This window comes from Triticum dicoccoides, chromosome 7A, assembly GCF_002162155.2.
Source record: "Triticum dicoccoides isolate Atlit2015 ecotype Zavitan chromosome 7A, WEW_v2.0, whole genome shotgun sequence".
Lineage (NCBI taxonomy): Eukaryota > Viridiplantae > Streptophyta > Magnoliopsida > Poales > Poaceae > Triticum > Triticum dicoccoides.
The window spans coordinates 65,766,436-65,787,763 of record NC_041392.1 but is presented as its reverse complement, the minus strand read 5'-3'; positions in this window follow the sequence as shown (position 1 = coordinate 65,787,763).

The following is a 21,328-nucleotide window of genomic DNA, read 5'->3' as shown; positions in this document are numbered from 1 at the left end:
TAGAATCATGTTTCAAACTTCATCGGCTTTTTTTTCGAGCAGATCAAACTTCATCGGCTGGGTTAAACGCACGCAACCGCCGGCCCAGTAAGCACACGTGGCCCGAACAATCACAACTGGCCTAGATAGCTCCACCGAGCAGCGGCCCAAGAGAAATATCAGGACATCCAAGATCGACCTGATCGGACGGTTAGCGATGGCAAGCGCCGTGGAGGCTCGTAGCTCGTTCCGTTATACTGTTTCTCAATTAGGAAACAATGGCATCAGCACAATTATCCATGCCATTATAGGATCTGACAATTTAAAATAAGTGAAAATAGTGGGTGTTATCCTAGTTTGTGAAATTGATGAGCTGCTAGAGAACTACATCGCAAGCAGCATAGAGGACGAAGTTTCCTTGACTTCCTTTTGATACTCATTTGCTCAGCTCCATGCTTATCAATGGTGGCCGCAGAAACTGGAATCAGGGAGCAAGCAATGCTTTTGTGTCTTTTTCTTGACCCTCCTAAAATATCATTAAACAGTTCGGCATTGGTGGCTTACAACTTGTTTGTCCTAACAGCCGAAACCTGAAGCATTTTGCTTCTTAGAACAAAAGCCGAGCGAAACCACGCAAGACAAGACTTATTTCAGGACCGAAGAAGCACACTTAGAAGTTGTTCCTACTTTGCAAAATTCTTACTCCCTAGCTATATTAGCTTCGTTTATAAGGCAAGTAAAATATAAATCATTGTTTTCATTAGTACCATTTTCTAAATGGGGTAGGAACAAGTCGCATACAAAAATGATACATGTGTTCTGAACCTGCCTGTTCTGCTCGAATTTAAATAGGGAGCTTTGGAACACATACATAATTTGCAGCAGCCATGACGTCTGTAGTTTCAAACACTCATTAGACGATTTTTCATCCAACTCTAACAAAGTATCAATAACACCTAGAGGAGGGAGACTGCAATGAGAGGGGGAAATACTGGAGATGGCAAACGAAAGGTGCAAGGTGCATGCATACCTACTGTTGACATGGAGTAGCAGGTAGCACAGACAGTAGATATCATTCTCATAATGATTTCGGCTATGTGATTAAAATGCTGCTTCTTGCAACCATGATTGTTTTTGCATTCCAACATATGGGCAGGACTCTGCATAAAAAAATACCTCCATAGGCATCCTAGAACATGGACACACACTCAATCAATTAAAGATGAACTGAATCGAATTAACAACAACAAGTTCGTCCTGCGCCAGGCAACAAGTGAACAAAATGTGCATCATATACAAATAGGTGCATAACATATTACAAAAATGCAGACACCTGTAAAACAAGTCTCTCAGCAAATAATAGTGCTAATACAGGTCGGCCTCAACTTTTATTGTCCAAACAGCATACCCATTACAGAACCATTCATTCCTGGGATCAAATGCTACAGATCACACCCATCCCAAGTGACAACTAATGCCCTACATACCTATAGGAATGTGATCAGCAAATTTATGTGTGTCATAGACCAGTATAATTCCAAGCTAGCCTTGATGAATTCAATGTATGTGTGTTAAACTGCGGATTTGGTCTATTATTTGAAAAGAAAAAAAATTATCCCTTGTGTAATAAAAATGCTGGAGCTTAATTTAGGAAAGGTGCTCAAGCCTAGAAAGAAATTAGACAGGCCACATAAAGCAGACAGAAAAAATAAACTATGAATCCATGTACATTGGCATCCTACATAATTGGTCAACTGGAGTGTATATAAAAATTACCTTGAAAATAACTGATCACTTGCACGAAGCCTTATCTTTCATTGTCGTGAACAGAGAAGGTAGTACAAATCTAGAATTCTTTCCGTGTTCCACTTCTTAAATCTGCGAAAGGTAAATAAATAAAAGTTAATACTTAAGAACCAATATACCTTTAATTCAGCATCAAGACGAATTTGGATGTCACTCATGATAGGTTCATTAGGAACATGAACATGAAAGAGAACAAAAGAAAAGCCTCTCTTTATTACATGTTTATTCAGTCTAATGGAGTTATGCATGGGCAAATTGTGTTTCCATGTACGCCCATGCATGCGAGAATGACTAATGGAGTTATATTCGTTCATCTAATCACGTAAAACTATGTCCAAAGCATAATCCATTACTTTTTATGCAACAGAGTAATAAGTGAAAGAAAATTCTCAGCAATTTGATAGAAAAAGCACACATATTTGATCGGATGAATCCAAATAATATCAAAGTTGGCACACTAAGCACGTAATATATATGTAGAGTAACATCAACAATGAGATTTCAAGCTAGTTGGTGCTTCAGATCTGTTTGCTACATAGAACCATTCAGAGCTAGGTTGGTTCAGTAACCTTCATCTAAGTGACATTTTTGGATGGCATGTTGTAGTTGCACTCACCGTCCTCGACTACCATCCCCGACTCCTCCTGGACCCCTCTGCTCCTCTCTTCACGAGGCGGAGGTGGTGCTGCTCCCGCCCATGGACGTTGCTGGGGCGTAGGCTTCGTCGTCATGATCGGAGGACTGCCATCCCCAACTCCCCGACTCCTCCTGGACCCCTCTGCTCCTCTCTCCACGAGGTGGAGGTGGTGTTGCTCCCGCCCATGGACGCTGCTGAGGCGTAGGCTTTGTCTTCATCATCGGACTCGGGCCGGCGGCGTAGTCCAGGGCAGATCGGCTGGGTAGAGGTTGAGGGCGGCGAACTGCACCATCGCTCGCAGACAGAGGGAGGAGGCGTTCGACAGGAATCCGTGGAGTCTAGAGGTGCTATGGCGGCGTGAATCGACAAAGGATGATGCTTGCTGGTGGCCTGAGTGAGAGAGGACGAGCGAGCGAGAGTTTGATTTGTGGGCCTTCCAGGAGGATCGGTTTGATTGATGGTTGGTATGTATATGCATTGTAAGGAAAGAAATAACGCGGAGATTTTGGAATGATGGTTGATTACTTTCGTTTTGCAAGTAAGGAAGTGGATCTGGCGCGGGCCCACGTGTGCCCATCGTAACAAAAAGGAATCGGTGGAAAAAAACAACGGGAATTAGTGATCGATCGAAGCGAACGAACGAAACAACGTGCACCATTAGGAGTAGAGAAAAAAGTAACACTTTCACAATAAGATTTGTTTATCATGGTTTACTTGTTAATTTTTTTAAATCCTTTATTTGTTTCCCGAAAATCTATTATTTATTTCCTAAAGCAAATTGCATTAATGAGAGAGATCGGTTGATTTGGATAAGTTAGAAAAGTTAGATCCGTGATCTTTTGTATGTTTGGAAAGTGCTGATTTTTAAAAGAAAATAGTGGAATAAAAAATAAACCAATGGATAAGAAAACCAGTGGGGAGAGGTGGTGGGAGGTGGGAGCAAATAAAACCGGACGAAAATAAAACCAGAGTACCAGGTTACCAACTGCTCCATTAGAAGTAGAGATTGTCCCATTTCATCGTCTGCAGATGCTCAATCAGAACATACTTAAACTGCTCACGGCTTCTTTGATGTCAAATATGTTGATATATTTAGACACGCCCCCCAAATATGGCCTGATTTTGAGTTGGGAGTCGGATAAGATCACCCATGTTCTCAAATTCCATACCTCTGGCAGCTCCTTCACAAACATGTTATGCATGATCATACAACTTGTCATCACCTCCCACAAGTTCTCTGGATTACATATTTTTGCAGGTCATCGAACAACTGCAAAACGGGCTTGGAGCACTCCAAATGCTCTCTCCACATCCTTTATATCTTATTGTCTTTGGGCAAAGCGGACTCGTTTCTGACCAACTAGCTCAGAGACGGTCTTGACGAAGGCCGCACGCGAAGGATAGATACAATCGACCAGATAGTAGCACATGTTGTAGTCATGACCATTGATGGTATAGTTGCATAGAAGAGCTTGTCCTCGAGTCAACATAGCAAACAATGGAGACCACTACATCAAGTTGATGTCATTGTGAGACCCAGGCATGCCAAAGAAAACATGTCAAAATTCAGGGGTATTGTGATGCAACTACTTCAAAAATGTTGGTGGGCTTCTTAACATGGCCATGATATTGCCCTTCTAGAGCATATGGGCAGTTTTTCCATCTCCGGTACATGCAATCAAGGGATCCGAGCATACCTGGCCACCCTCTAGCTTCAGAGAGTGCCATGAACCTTTCTTTGTCTACGGTAGTTGGTTCTCTCAAGTACTGCAGTCCAAACACCTTGATCACCCCAGTAGAAAACCTCACCAATGCAACTTTGCATATGTTTTCAGACATCCGAAGGTACTCGTCCCACGAATCTGTGGTCATGCCATAGGCGAGCATCCTCAATGCAACCGTGCACTTATTTTATCTAGAGAATCCAATTTTTTTAACGACATCCTTCTTCAAGATGAAATAGTCATCACTGTCCCAGACGCCATTGTAGAGGCGATCAAAGAAAAATCCCCGCATACGAAAGCGTTGGTGAAAATGTCAGCGAATATGGTATCGGGGGCAAGGGCAAAGTAGTCATCCATCAACGTTTAAGGCTCACGTGCCCTCTTTCGATTCAACACTCGATGTCACTTGTAATTCACGACATGCTTCTCTATATACTCCGTGTTTGGTATGCCACCTGCATCATCATTGTTTCATCATCATATTCATCCTCCTCATCTGACGAGGACGACTCCATGAAGTTGTTGTAGAAAAATCACACGAGCATATTGTAGAACCACCATCTAAGAGCATATACAAACGGACTAAGCAAATCCATCCCTCTATACGCCTACGGACACGTCTGGATGCTATCCCGACATGTCCGCTCCAAGCCCTCATTTGTCTGTGCATGCAACTATACACACAATTTTCTCCCTATATGTCCGGTTACATGTGCATGATGGACGGAATGAAAAGCGATAAAGAAAAAGAATAAACAAAAAGAGAAAGTGGCCTGGCGAGGTCCAAATCCAGCGTGACGGCTGTTCGCTTGGACGCGTCGGGGCAAAATGAGGAGCCTGGTTGGAGATGCTTAAATGATCATATAGGCTAGAGTGGCAAACCTGGAGGGCGTCCAAGGCAAAAAATTATGAACCGCTTCCTATAGGTACTAGCACGTATACATTTCAAAGTATTTTTCAACAAATCGGATAAAATTTTGCAAACACGCCTGGATTTTATACAAACATGACGGATTTCATACAAACGCGACGGATTTAACTACATTTCGAACATTTAGAAGAAAAAAAAAGACCCATCCTTAAACCTATCCTACGATAACGACGCACGGCGTCCAAGACCGTGTCTTCCTCCTTCCGCCTTCTCCATTGTTAGAAATATTGTAACAGGCTAGGCGTGGTAGCCTTGTGCTTCACGCATAGGATAGGAGAGTTGTCCTTTAGAGCAACTCCAACTGGGCGACCCATTTCATCCGCTGTCTTCTGTTTGGGTCGGCGCGGACAGAAAAGTCGGCTCAACGTGCCGATTCAAACGGATGTGCGTCCGCTTGGCATCCGCCTGTCGATCCATTCCCGGCCCATTTTTCAGCAGGATTTGCGTCGGCGCAGACACGAGACGGACACGCGCACCTTCTCCTCCCCGGGCCTGCTGGTCGGTGGCAGCCTCCACCATTTCCCTCCATTTCCCCTCAAAACCCTCCCGCCCGCGCGCGCTCCCGCCCCGCCCCCACCATGGACGACGACGTACCCAACCTCGACGCCGCTGCCGGCCTCGCCTCCCTCGCCTCGTCCGGCATGACGACCGCCCCCTCCGGCAAAGGCAAGCCTCGCGCTCCCCGCAAGACCGCCGCCGCTCCCAAGCCGAAGAAGACGCTGACACCCGGACAACGGGCAAGGGAGTCGGCCAAGAGGAAGGGCCGGAGACACGCCACGAACGCAAGGGATGAAGCCATCGCGGCGGCCGCCGCCGCGCAGCAGGAGGTCACCAACACCCGCGTCGCGGCGGCAACGAGGGAGGCTGTCGGTGTCAAAATCGGCGGATCTCGGGTAGGGGGTCCCGAACTGTGCGTCTAGGCCGGATGGTAACAGGAGACAAGGGACACAAAGTTTTACCCAGGTTCGGGCCCTCTCGATGGAGGTAAAACCCTACGTCCTGCTTGATTAATATTGATGATATGGGTAGTACAAGAGTAGATCTACCACGAGATCAAGGAGGCTAAACCCTAGAAGCTAGCCTATGGTATGATTGTTGATGTGTATGTTGTCCTACGGACTAAAACCCTCCGGTTTATATAGACACCGGGTAGGGTTAGGGTTATAGAGAGTCGGTTACAATGGTAGGAGATCTGCATATCCGTATCGCCAAGCTTGCCTTCCACGCCAAGGAAAGTCCCTCCCGGACAGGGGACGAAGTCTTCAATCTTGTATCTTCATAGTCCAGGAGTCCGGCTGAAGGTATAGTCCGGCCATCCGAACACCCCCTAATCCAGGACTCCCTCAGTAGCCCCTGAACCAGGCTTCAATGACGACGAGTCCGACGCGCAGATTGTCTTCGGCATTGCAAGGCAGGTTCCTCCTCCAAGTACTTCATAGAAGATTTTGAACACAAAGATAGTGTCCGGCTCTGCAAAATAAGTTTCCACATATTGCCATAGAGAGAATAATATTTACACAAATCTAATCTGTCGACGTATACCGTAGTGTGACATCACACCACGGCCAAGCTTTTATTCGAACCGTTTTACTGTCCCATCTCAGCGCGTCATGCGAGGCGGTTTCCTTGGCACGTCTTGTTAAAGCAGAGATCGTGTCCCCTTATTCCGGGATTCTCATCAATACGGGTGTGGGTAACCCAACCGCGCCATCGATTATGACGCTTGGAGATAAGCGAGTTTTATCAGGCTGGTGGGGACATGTAGCTGCGTCCATCCATATAAGGGGATAAAGATCCACCTTTTCACCTACGCCATCTTCCTCCTTCGCCTATCCATTCTTGCGCACTTGAGCTCCAGCGCCCAAGTCCGCACTCCCAACCTCAACCTTCTCCAGCCATGTCGGGAGCGGGAGGCAAGTGGATGGTCTCCTCCGTCACGGAGGGACATATCAAAAAGCTGAGGAAGGCCGGATACCTGTCTAACGACATCGCGTACCGGCTCCCCGAAAAGGGGCAGCTCATCCCCACCCCTAGGCCCCATGAGAGGGTGGTGTTCCTCCCCCATTTCCTCCGCGGACTGGGCTTCCCTCTCCACCCATTTGTCCGGGGGCTCATGTTCTACTACAGCCTGGATTTCCACGATTTGGCCCCGAACTTCGTCCTCAACATCTCGGCGTTTATCGTCGTGTGCGAGGCCTTCCTCCGCATCCGCCCCCATTTCGGGCTCTGGCTCAAGACTTTCAACGTCAAGCCGAAGGTGGTGCGCGGCAGCCAGGCGGAGTGCGGAGGCGCCATGGTGGGCAAGATGGCCAACGTCCTGAGGGCTCCTTTGTGGTGACCCTGAAGGGGTGGCAATCTGGGTGGTTTTACATCACCGAGCCGCGCGACGCCGAATGGGTCGCGCCCCTCGAGTTCCGGTCCGGACCCCCAACGCGGCTCACGTCCTGGAAAGAGACGGGCCTGTCGTGGGGTAAAAAAGGAGAGCTAACCGGACTCCAAACATGCGTCAAAACCCTGGTGGACAAGAAGCTCAAACTTGTCAACATAGTCCAGGTTAGGCTCATCCGCTTGATCCTCCCATGCCAACAACGGGCTTTCAACCTGTGGGAGTTCGACCCGGCGCGGCACCAAACTCTGAGCAGGCTCTTCGACACGACGTACGAAGATGCCTGGAAGGTGATTTTCAAGGGCGCCAAGGCTCCCGCATCCGCTACTGAGGATCGTGGATTCAGTGCGCAGCGTCACGCTCTCGCGGTAAGCTGTTTTTTTTCCTTTTACAGGGTATCAGTTTTTCATAGTTTGACTCCATGCGGGATCTAAACTCCCTTTACCTTTGACAGGATTGGCAGGTGACCTCCGGACAGATCAACTGTCCGGCTCCTTTGCCTGAAGGCCCAGCGGATGCTCGCTTGGCGAAGCTGCTGGTTCCGGCACCCTATGTGGTGCCGGAGAAGAAGGTCAAGAAGAAGGCCACAGGGACTCGAAAGAGTGCCCGACGCCCGGATGTGTCAGATTCATCATCCGACGAATCCAAGACGCACTCCTCCCGCGAAGACGAGGAGGAGGAAGAAGAGACCCCTCCCCCTCTAGCGGGGGAAGGGAAGAAAAGGAAGGCCGCCCCAACTGGGGAGGCGAAGGATCCAAGAAGGGGAAAACCCTTCCTCCGAACTGCTCCACCGACGCCGACAAATCGTAAGTATCCGGATACCGGAGTAATTCATAGTATTTGTTTATTGCACAGCTTTCCCTTACGCCGAATATGTTTATGCAGCCCGCCCAAAGACCGGCTCGACGCGTCGTCGAGCGGCTCACTAGATTCGTCGGATGTGAACTCGCTTCCGACGGCTTCCTCCCCCCGCCCTACAGACGACACCGAAGTGTTGTCCCAACAGGTCCCAAGCCGGGAGGAGGTGGTCCTGGAGGCGCCGCAAGGCGACCTCCCGGACTCCAGGAGAAAAGGGAATGAAACCCCCCAGGGCTCCAAGTCCGGCTCAGGGCCGGACACCGCTCCAGAACCTTCAAAGGTCCAAGAGGAACAAGCCCACCGTGCCGGTGACCTCCGTCCAACCAGGGGCGCCAGAAAATCTGTTGGAGGTGCTCGAAGGCGCCACCATCGACGAGGGGCACCGCACTATTATGAGTGCGGTGGTCCAGAAGGTTCAGTCCGCCAAGAGCGGACTGACTGAAGCTTGTACTAGCCTTTTGTCAGGCTTTGAGGTAAGTAAATAATGTGAAAATAGTTATTACCACATAGACAGTAGTCCCTGATGCTCTGTTGGGCGTTCACGAAGAAAAGCCGAATAGAGGATCAAAAATTCGCAGGAGTCTAACAAAGGAGTCAATATGCATATGTAGGCTTCTCTGTTGGCGTCCGCCGCACTGACTGCGGAAGTGGACACGCTGAAGCAGAGCCTCGAGAAGTCCGAGAAAGAGCTCGGGCGTGCCAAGAAGCAGCTCGAGGAGAAGGAAGGTAAGAAATACCTTGTTTGAATATGTATAAAAAGGGTGCAATTGCAAAAAATGACCGGATTATCGTGGCTATTGTAGGGGCCACGTCTGAGGTGACGACCCTTAAGCAAGCGCTGGACGAGGCCGAGAAGAGGGCAGCCTCGGAGCGCACCGAGCGGGAGAAGTATGAGGCCGAAGTTGGCAAGGTGCGGCAAGAGCTCCAAGCTCTCATGGAAAAGCATGAGAGTTGGAGCTTGACTCAAAGACGCGAGCGTCCGAGCTCGCGGTGGCTATTGAAAATGCCAAGTCTGCCAAGGCCGAATCCAAGAAGACCCTCCAGGAGTTGGATAAGATGAAGAAGATAGCGGCGGGTAAGGCATTCTTTATGCAAAGCAAACACATAAACGTGAGTTACTTGTTACTTACCCAAATCCGAAGCTCTCCAGGAGCGTTCGCAGATCTTCCCCAGAGTGTATCCGATGCCGCCGCATTCTATCGAGCCGAGGAGGGCAGCTCGACGGAGAAGGTGTTCTGGTCTCAGTACGCTGAGGCCGGACACCCCGTGCCCCTGAGCGACTAGCTGAAGCAACTGGTCGAGCTCCACAAGGCGGCCGAACAGGCCATGAAGGGCCTCATTGTTCAGCTGTGGCCTGGAGGGGCCCTGCCTGGGAGCTATTTCGGGCTGGTGCGGCGGTTGGTGGAGGCATGTCCAAGGCTTGAAGTCATCAAGCGCTCTGTCTGCATTGAAGGTGCCCGTAGGGCCCTTGCCCGTGCTAAGGTGCACTGGGGCAAGCTGGATGCTGAGAAGCTGGTGAAGGACGGGCCACCGCCGGGGAAAGAGCATCGCAAGCCCAAGAATTACTATAAGGATGTTCTGAAGGGTGCCCGCCTTGTGGCGGATGAATGTTCTAGGGATGTAATTTTTGAGTGAAACTTGCTCGTTTTGTCCTGTGCGCTGAAAACTTGTTTATGTGCGCTAAGCAATGTTGTTGGAATTTAAAATATTACCTTCTGTGCAGCTGTTTATCAATTCTGAGAGATGGCGAGTCGCCGGCTTCTGCCCCCATGCCGCTAGTGCTGGGGTGTTCGGGGATAAACCTGAGTGCTCTTTTTCCCATGTTTGGGTCCTTCGAGGGAGGCGCTCAGCCCAACGAACAAGGCAATCGGACTATAATGCGTGAACACTCTCACTTACCCATAGAATTCTATAATTTTAAATTTCGGCGAAGCCCCTGGTAGTCGGAAGATCGAGTTCGGGGCGCTATCCACGCCTTGGCCGGACAGAGCCGACTCCTCGCCCTAAGCGGCATAAGTCTTTAGGGACTCGAAAAAACCTCTTGAATAGCGACCAGCTCTCGCTTCATCATGTCAGTCAGTTTTAGCTTTCTCCACTGAGGTGCTCGACCCAGCTCAACTGGGGCACAATCGCAGTGGTTCTCCTAGTGCTACCTTAGCCGATATAGCGGAACGTAAGGCACCAAAACATAGGAGCCGGGCAAACCCAAGTATTGACCCAAGACATGATTCGGAGCCGATGCATATAATGCTATAAGTTCGGGGTGCCGCACTTGTTAAAGTGTTCGGACTTCTTACACCATATTGAGGGGTACTAAAGCCCCTGGGAGTTCCGTAGTGCGGCGTGGCTTGTCTGCTTCCCTGGTTCTTGCATCGTGTGTGCGGCAATTGAACTGCCGAACGGGCCTTCCGAAGGATGAAGTCCTGAAAGTAAGAGAAATCTAAAAAATCGGCAGCCCCTGGTATGGTTTAAGCCATGTTTTGGGCGTGCCGTGATGGTGCCCCTCCCCCTGTGCCCATGGTATCTCTAGAGCGTAGTTATGTACGCGAAGTACTGGCGTCGCCTTTTTGCGAGGGTTGGGGTTGGGGCCGCATTGCTACGCCTGCTTGGATCGTGCCAGGCGGTCTTGTTGTAGGTTACTCCGGGTGCGCTTGACGGTGTCCGGTCGTTTAGTGGCCGGACTGGAGAACTGCCTGAAGAGGCTGCTTTGAACTTCCGCTGCAAGGGCCGCCGTGTGCTCCTCCGTTCAGAGGGAGCGTTCGGTGTTTCCATTGACCATAATTACTCCTCGAGGGCCTGGCATCTTGAGCTTAAGGTATGCGTAATGCGGTACCACGTTGAACTTAGCGAATGCAGTTCGCCCGAGCAGTGCGTGATAGCCACTGCGAAACGGGACTATGTCGAAGATTAACTCCTCGCTTCGGAAATTATCCAGAGATCCGAAGACCACTTTAAGTGTGACTGAGCCTGTACAGTTGGCCTCTACACCTAGTATTACGCCTTTAAAGGTCGTTTTGGTGGGCTTAATCCTCGAGGGATCTATGCCCATTTACCGCACTGTATCCTGGTAAAGCAGGTTCAGGCTGCTGCCGCCGTCCATGAGGACTCTAGTGAGATGAAATCCGTCAATAATTGGGTCTAGAACCAATGTGGCGAATCCGCCATGACGGATGCTAGTGGGATGGTCCCTTCGATCAAAGGTGATCGGGCAGGAGGACCATGGGTTGAACTTTGGGGCGACTGGCTCTACCGCGTATACGTCCCTTAATGCACGCTTCCGCTCCCTTTTGGGGACATGGTTTGCGTATATCATGTTCACTGTTCGCACTTGTGGGGGGAAACCCTTCTGTCCACTGTTGTTCGGCGGCCGGGGCTCCTCGTCGTCATCGCTATGCAGCCCCTTGTCTTTATTTTCGGCGTTTATCTTGCCTGCCTGCTTAAACACCCAACAATCCCTGTTGGTGTGATTGGCTGGCTTTTTGGGGGTGCCATGTATCTGGCACGAGCGATCGAGTATTCGGTCCAAACTAGACGGGCCCCTAGGATTCCTTTTGAATGGCTTTTTCCGCTGACCGGATTTAGAGCCTCTGAATCCGGCATTAACTGATGTATCCTCAGCATTGTTGTTGTTAATGCGGCGCTTCTGCTTGTTGCGACGCGACCTGCCACTACTGTCCCTGGTGTCCGAATTACCAGGGTTCTTGGTCATATTATTGCTACGAGCAAGCCAGCTGTCTTCTCCCGCGCAAAAGCGGGTCATGAGTGTCATGAGTGCTGCCATAGATTTCGGCTTTTCCTGTCCAAGGTGCCGGGCCAGCCACTCGTCACGGATATTGTGTTTGAAGGCTGCTAGGGCCTCAGCGTCCGGACAGTCGACTATTTGATTTTTTTTTGTTAGGAACCGTGTCAAAACCGTCCAACACGGCCTCGTCAACGCCGTCGTGGCCGCGGCCAGCACCGGCTCATCCACGTTCCCTCGGATGGTGCTGCACGACTCGCCCCGTGCATCAGCTTGCACCCCGATGCACGGCTTTCACATCTACCCGCAGGCCTCCCGCCTCTCCGGGGAGTGCTCGCCTGAGGTGAGCATGGTGGCGCCTTCCACGCCCGAGCCCGCGCCCGCGCCCATCAACCTCAACGCCACACTGGTGGTCTGTGGCTCGTCATCCGGAGGTGCGAGGAAACGCACGCGGCAGATGTCGGCCGACGTGTTGTCGGCCGCATGCAACCTGTTCAACGGAATGTCGGCCGCCGGCGATGAGGACTACATGCAGAACCCGATCTTCGAGTGTGGTGTGCCGGCCCCTAGCTACGATCCCGGCGAGACACAAAGCCAGGACCGCCAAGGGGAGTTCACGCCGGCCGCTGGCTATGATCCCGATCAGGCGGCCTTCATGTGTAATCAGGTCGGCATGGACCTGGACGGCTTCCCACTTGACCATGAGTTTCCGAAGGACTACGGGCAAGAGGAAGAGGACGAGTGTGACATTGAAGGGGAGCCTTTGTTCAAAGACGAGCTCGCCAACCAAGCCGCCGGGCCGAAGCCGAAGCGAAAGGGCAATCGGACCAAGAATACATGGTGGCCGAGGACAAGCTTCTTTGCGAGTGTTGGAGAGAGATTGGGAAAGACCCCAAGATGGGCGCCGAACAAAAGCATTCAACTTTTTGGATTCTTGTCCACCGTGAGTTTCATGAGCGCAAGAAGTTTCCGCCTTACCAAATAGTGGGCACGCGCGGGTGGGTGTCCATTTCCATCAAGCGTGCAACAAGTTTTGTGCCGCTCTTGAGAGCTTCAAGGCCCGCCCTGTGAGCAGCATCGGCATGCAAGACATGGTATGCTAGCAAGCCACCCTCTTTTGTGTCTTCAAGTTTATGCTTGCGTGTTCATTTGCATACAATTTGCCAATATGATTGCATGAAATACAGTTTTGTAGGCATTTCAAGCTTTGGAGGCATTCAAGGTCCAACACAATGGCAAGTGCTTCAACCTCTCCTTGCTTTAGGGTCATCAAAGACGAGGAGAAGTCCAAGCCACAATATGCCGCCCTCAAGTTGCATGGGGGGAAGCAAGCCGTGGAGGAGTTTGGGGACGGCGAGAAGGCACGGCCGCGGGGGAAGACCAACTCCAAGAAGGAGGACAAGCGGGATGCGCCATCGAACGCCTTGATTGCAAGCGTGGAGGGCATGATGAACAAGAAGGAATCAAGGGAGGAGGAGCGCCAGCATTACAAAGAAGAGCAAATGAACGCCTTCATGGAGATCCAAAGGAGGAGGCTTGAGATGGACACGGAGAAGCAAGCCAAGATGCTTGAGGTGGAGGCGGAGAAGCAAGCCAAGATGCTAGACATTGAGGCCGCCAACGCCAAGACCAAGGCTAAAGAAGTGGTTGCTGCGAGCATGATGACCAGAGTCGAGATCATGTAGGTGGATTTCAACACCGTGTCGCCAAGGAAGAGGTCGTGGTTCGAGAAGATGCAGGCCGACATGCTCAAGTTCAACGATGACTGATCTTGTGGCGGAGAGCGCCATCCTTTTTTGTATGCCGGCAGGTATGCTGGCATGACCACGGGGCCGTGATGGCGTGGTCGAACTCAAGTCCCACCCCTTTTTGTATGCTAGCATGTGTGCTGGCCGCTGGTGAGTGCGCCATCATGAACTATGTGGTGATATTTTTTGAAGCCGACATTGTATGTCGGCGGTGGCATGGTGCCGGCATGAGACATGGTCGCTGACATGATCTATGGCCGCGGGTCTTTTTTTAAAATTGAGTACGGACATGAAATGAGTCGGCGTGTTGGGCGCACTGCCGACCCAAATATAAAACAGGGCGGACACTGGGCGGGCGGCCGACCCAAGCGGACAAAAGGCGGACAAATGCGTCGTCCGTTTGGGTTGGCCCATTGGAGTTGCTCGTATCTTTCTATCTCTTATCCTCCTCCTCCTGTAATCTTTCTCCACGGTTGGAGATCATTAACCGCACCATGTAAATGACCACGAGATCCCTCTCGCTCAATCAATATATAAAATGCGGGCCAATAGATCATGTGCGACGTCTTTGATGTGAATTGGAAGAAGTGCGACGTTGTTGGAATGAATGGCTATGATGTGACACATTTGAGCGTGTAAATAGCCCAGGGCCACATGGGGTGTTAAATGTGGTTAAATTGGTCGTCAACCAAGCCCGTTTATGTTAGGACATGTGGGTCCAACTTAATTGGTCCTCAAAACAGCTGATCGTGCCCTGCCGCCCGACCGTGCCGGGCCCGCCACTCTGCCCCCCCCCTTCTTCTCCGGTGGCGGCGGATCTTGCATTCTCGGTGGCGGTGGCGGAGCCCTCATTCTCAACGGCGGCGGAGCCTTCGTCCTTAGAAAATGGTGAGTGAATTCGAACCCTAGTCGTCCTCCCGTTCCTCTCTCAGGCCCGTAGATCTCAGCTCGTTTCCTATGTTTTTGCTTATTGAATCGATAGGTTGTGAGGGGAGCCTGTGGGCATACTGAGATGGAGCCGCCAGATTCAACTTCGAATAGGTAATGCGCCTCCCTCCGATCCAATTTTGCATGCAATTAGGGTCTCGCCTGCTCTTTCTCATGGGCTCACACTGTCCGCCACAGACAGAGGGGATGCTGCCGCTCGGACCTTCGAATTGACGGTCAATTTCTTTCCATCAAAGGCAAAAATTAGTTGATGGTAGCATCAGAACATTGAGAGAGACACAATTGTTAAATGGGAGGTTGGGTTTATAGAGATTGATCCACAAGTTCTATAGAACATGGGAGAGAAGGCAGTGAAGAAATGGGTGGAAAAAATTGGGGAGAATATTGTTTGGGGTCTAGAGCAAGAAGTATCACCGTTGCAGTTTGATGATTGGAAAGGAGAGTATGTGAGAATATAAGATGGTGAACAGATTGTTGAAGAAATCGATCGGCAAAACGGCTGGACAAGCAAACGGGCTAATTTTTTTGCTAAGCTCGTCGATCTGAATATTTTTTCGAAGGTTGGATATGTGCCATCACAATTGGCTGCGCAGATGGTAGATGATGACTGGGCTACACAGAGGCCATTGATTCCCATGTGTACTAAACATACAGTAATAGCCGAAGAGGGACAAGTGACTGGAACTGAAACTGAAACTGCGACAATTGTTGATTGGAATGTAGTTGAATTAGATGAGCCTATGATTTGGTCATTGCACCAATGCCTGACATTGAGATGGCCAAACTTTTTGCCATTCCAGTCGATGACAGAGATAAGCAGGAGAGGGGCGAATTCTAGTTTGCCTGCTAATGCTGATGAAGATGTAGATGGACAGTTGATGGAACAAGCTGCAGATGAAGTAGATGATGCACATGATGATGAGCTGGTGCATGTGTATGACAAAGAGAACCATGTCACTGAAGTAGGCAAGTTGTTCCCAAGCATGAAGGAGTTTAGGATGTATTTCAAGACTTATGCAGTGAAACATGAGTTTGATGCCAAGACTGTTTGGACTGATAGAAAGAAGTTTTATGCGAGGTGCAGAGGATTTGATGGTAGTGTCAAACCTTGCAAGTGGTACATATCTGCTAGAATGCAACCTGATGGAAGTACTGTCAGGGTTAACCAAATCCCCAATCAACATACTTGTATTACAAGTTCACAGAGAGTATCAACCATGACATCACAACTTTGGGTTGCAGAAAAGATCACCCCAATTTTAGCCAAAACACCAAACACTACTGCCAAAAAACTCAAAGTAGACTTGGAAAAGATGTACCCCACTAACTGAAATATACCACAGTGTGGAAGGCAAAACAAAGGGCAATGAAAAATTTATATGGTGATTGGGCAAATACATTTAGGATGTTTTACAACCTCAAAGAAGAGGTGGAAAAGAGGTCACCTGGTAGTGTTGTGGAGATACATACTGAGGTATCAGCCGAAGGTGAAGTCAAGTTCTCCAAGTTTTTTATAGCTTTGAAGCCTTGCATCGATGGCTTCAAAGCAGGGTGCCGTCCATATTTGAGCATAGACGCATCATTTTTGACAGGCAAGTGGAATGGTCAGTTGGCAGCATGCAATGCTCTAGATGGACACAACTGGATGTTTCCTATTGTTGTTGGCTTGTTTCAGTCAGAAACAGAGGCTTCATGGACATGGTTCATGATCCAGTTGAAAAGATGCCTATGGCTAGTGTCACCTTTGGCTATACACACAGATGCATGTAAGGGGCTGGAAAATTCAGTGAAAATATTTTCCCACATGCTTAGCGGGGGAGTGCTTCGGTCATTTGTGGATGAATTTGATAAAAAAAATTAGAGAAGAAGAATTTGGGCGCATGTGGCCAGCAGCAAGATCTTACACTAGACAGACACACAAATATCATCTTGATAAGATAATGGCAGCATGCGATGAGTTTGGTCCATGGCTGAACACCTACCATTCTTTGTTATGGTACAGGTCAGGATTCAACACTGCCATCAAGTGTGACCACATCAACAACAATTTGGCAGAGAGTTTCAACAACAAGGTGAAGGAGTTAAAAGATTTGCCTGTGCATGACATGGTTGACCAAATCAGGATCATGCTCATGCGGTTGTGGGAATTGAGAAGAAGGATAGGTGATTGTCTGCAAGGTGATAAGCTTCCAACGGTGGTACAACAGGTGGTCAATAGGAGCAGAAGTCTTTCACATTTGTTTGTTGAAAATTCTTCACCTTGGGGTGCTGAAGCTAGAGATAATAGAACTGGAAGGAGACATGTTGTTAACACTGAATTGCATGATTGCACTTGCCTCGACTGGCAACACACTGGTAAACCATGTGAGAATGCCATTCTTTTCTTAGCATCCCAACCGAAGATAAACATGCACCCATATTTGCATGAATATTATTCGGTAGCAAGATTCAAAGCTGCATATGCTACTCCAATTCCAGCACTTACAGATCAGTCTCAGTGGCCTGAAGTGGAGATTGAATTTTCCATGTGTCCTCCCTTGACGAAAAGAAAGGCTGGCAGGCCTAAACAGAGTAGATTCAAGGCATGGTTTGAGAAAGGTGGGAGTAGTAAGAAGGGAAAGAAAGATGGAAAGCCAAAAAGGGCCCAAAAAGGTAACAAAAACAGATGCGAGTTGTGCCAGGAACTTGGGCACAGAGTGGGATCTGTCAAATGCTGTTACACTCCTGATAAGCCAAAGTATGTTCTTGTTTATTTGTCTATGTTTTGATTTGGTGCTTTTTCCAATTACTATATCTATAACATTTTCCCAATGGCCAGGAGGAAGCGAGCAAGTCAAGCCCTTGTTGTTGAACAGTGTTGGCCAACAAAAAAAGCAAGAGTCAATGGCTGTAGAAAGAAGAGAAGTGTGCCTGAGCCTGAGCAGACTAAAGAAAATCCTGCTGCAGTCAACATTCAGACTGAAGAAACTGATGTGGAGGTGCACACCGAAGAAACTGAAATTGCAGTCAACATTCAGACTGAAGAAACTGCTCTCGAGGTTGAAACTAAACCTGAGTGTGTCGAGGTTCAGACTGAAGAAACCCATGTTGAGATACACACCGAAGAAACTGAAACTGCTGTCAACATTCAGACTGAAGACACTGATCTCGAGGGTGTTGGCGAGGTGTTGAAAGACTAGTGAAGAAAACCAGGATGATCAGTTAACTTTTGTGTGTAGTAGAACCAAAAACAAGAAGTGCTAAGGCGAAGAAGGGCACACGACGTGGTAGGAAGAGGTAGAACAGAGAACAGTTTGAAAATTTGTGTCATGTAATAATATTTGTAACTTGGTGCGTACTGGTAGTCACTATGTATCCTCGTATTTCTATTCAAACTTGTTTGTTGGTACCTTGTCTAAACCAGCCAAATAAAATAATAGATAATATAATGTGTCATTGCTTTAAATTCAAATTTGGATTCAAAGTTGGGCTCAAATTTGAATTAGGGATGGGGTATTGATGTTTTAATACTATCTAAAGTACCTCAACTGAAATATGTTTGCTTGTTGATCAATCCGAGCCCTTTTGGTAAGTTGAACTCATAGTCATGAAAAGTGTGTTTCAAATGACCTCCAAAGGTAGGGTAAACGGCCTCATATTTAAGCAAGTTTTTTTGGCACCTTGTCTAAACCAGCCAAATAATTTTTCTACACATCTATTCTACCTATATAGTGTAAATCTAAAGTCTCACTATTTATTGAATTAATTTTCTATTATTTTATTTTCTTTTTAAAAAAACAAGGTTTAATAGAAAATTAAACAAGTTTAAAACATGAAAATGAGAAAAGTAAGTTAAGATCTTTCTTAGTCAATCCAAAATGAAGTTTTGGTGAGGTTTTCACACTTTTCATTTTCAAAATCCCACCTACTCTCGGGTGTCCACTACTCTCTCCCTTGAACTCCATACTACATTGTTCGAGGAATGACAATTTAGTGAAGGATTTTTTGTAAAAATGTATGTAAACCATATTTATATTATTATTTTTAGTTACTATACGATATAATAAGACTATGCGCAAGTTTAATATTTTTTTGATTTTTTTTGAATTAGTTATGCTCAACCCTAATCAGTCAAAACCCCTCAAAATCCCGCACACTACCGGGTCGTCGATCGTTGTGCGTGGACGGTTGAGATCAGGTGCTAGGGTTAGCTACAGTGTGCATCGATCCGCATGAGACGCGCTAATTGGTTGAATCAGTGTGCATCGGTCCGCATGAGACGCGCTGATTGGTTGAATCGGTGGGGTTTGGATCAACCTCTCTCGTTGGGGCATCATGACCGTTCATTTGAATCCAACGGCACGAGTTGACGCGGTGCATGGACCAAGCCTACGCATTGCCCTTTCCATCGTTGCATGCGTGCCCGTGCCTACCCGCAGCATGCATGCCCACCCGTAGAACTGCGCCCGTGCGTTGCATGCATGCCCTCGACGTAGCCTGCTCCGCCACCCCTATCGACGCAGTAAGCTGTCGCATGCCTACCATTAGCACCGATGCAGCGTCGCATCAAAGCATGCACCCGGCCACAATGCAGCAGCCAGACCCCGATGAAGACAACCAAAAAGCCAACGGTGCATGGCGTGCTCCTCTTTGAACGACACAATACTGGCATGATGGGTATCGATGCAGTTCAAATGGCGTGCTGCCCGTTACAAGATGGGAAAGTGAAGGCGTCAATTATTGTCACGTCTCCCGTCGATCGAACGTTGCCCTCTAGCCAGGCCCTAGCAAGATGGGCAAATTAATGGGCTACGTCATGCATGCACGGGCGGCACACGCAGAGAACCCGGGGCAGGCGTGTCCCCTTGACCCACAACGGCACAGACGCGTGCGTGAGCCCGTCCCCCTTGACCTGTGACGGTGGCACAGAAGCGTCGCAGCCCGTTTCCCACGCTCGTGTACACACTTTTATGGGGCGCCACCAAACGCCGCCCGCCCATTAATTCTACGGGGTGAAACCACGTCGCACTTGGGCTATTTAAGCCGAGCACTATCGTCTTCCTCTCCCTCCTCATCCATACCCCATCCTCTGCCTCCTCGCCCTCCTTCTTCCTTCTTCTCCATCAAACCCGATCGAGCCCTCGAGCCACCCGGCCACCATGCAGTACAATGCCCCCACCTACCGCTTCCCCCCAACCGTGCCGGAAAGGCTCCACCCGGCCGGAGTGTATGTAGAGAGAACCCTTAGGGTGTGGGCAATCTCTAGGTGGAGGGGCGCAAGGGAGTTAACGGAGTTCTTCCTTGCGGCCGGCTTCCACCACCTCCCCCGCGGCTCTCCTCGGATGTACCATCTTAAGGAGGTCAACCACAACGACGTTGTGATTGGGCTCCTCACCACGTTCACTAACCCGTTCAATGCTTTCCATCTCCTCGGGCGAGCGTATTGGGTTGGTTGTGAGTTCATAGCTTTCACCACCTATAATATCTTCAGTGACTTGAACAGCATCTTCCCCAACAACGGCGTTATGCACACGCTCCCGTACCCCATCAACAACGGGGAGGAGTGAAGGGCGGCGGCCGGAGGAGCGAGGTGGCGTTGTTCACCCGGAGGAGGAGGAGAAGAAGAACCCGCGTTTGGTGCCCCCCGATCTATCTAGCTTGCTATATATCTATCGTATTAGTTTTTTTAAGTTGTAATCGTTATGCTACTATTATTAAGTTGTATTAGTATTTTAAGTTGTAAGGCTATCATGGAGTTGTAAGGCTATCGTGGAACTATGGGTTGCAATCGTTACCCTTCTATATAATCGTTATGCTACTATATATATTGTGTGTTTCGTGCTATTATTTGTAAATTGTTATGGGTTTTTCTTGCTTATTATTCGTGTATTGCTATGGGTTGCTACGGGCCCGGGTTGCTACACCCCCGATCCCCACACACACTGTCTTCAAAATATTGGCCAAACCATGGACATGCAACTAGGAGCCCCATGCAAACCCACTATGGACATGCAACTAGGAAATGCAAACTAATTTACTTCATGCAAGCATGCAACTCATTTAGTTCATGGAACAGACATGCATAAAAACAATTAACATTTAGTTTTAGTGCATCAAAAAATGATCCATCACAAAATTTAGTGCAAGAAAAAGGCCAAAGTAAAAACAATTAACATTTTATTTGCCGAAGGTAGAGGTGGGCTGGTGCCCCTATGTGGGTAGGCTGGTCTTGGGCATGGTTATTTTCTCAGGGCCCATTTTCTCACGGCCCAACATCTATTCGGCAGCCCAGTTTTGTTTTTTACTAGAAACTGAATTTAGGTGTGTACTCTGTTTACTGAAGAACAAAAACAAAGGAAACAGAGCATGAACACTGAATAGGGCCCCTGAGAATATCATTACAATAATTCAAGCAAGTTTTGCTTCACACAAATTCAAATTCATCTAACAAATGATCCCTAGCTAACTCAAACTACTGGGCACCCCTGAAACTAGCTGACACACTTACTGAAACTCTAACAAATTCTAGCGATTGATGAACATCAAGTAAAATAAACCCATAGCAATGACACAACCATAAAATGCTCCAGCCA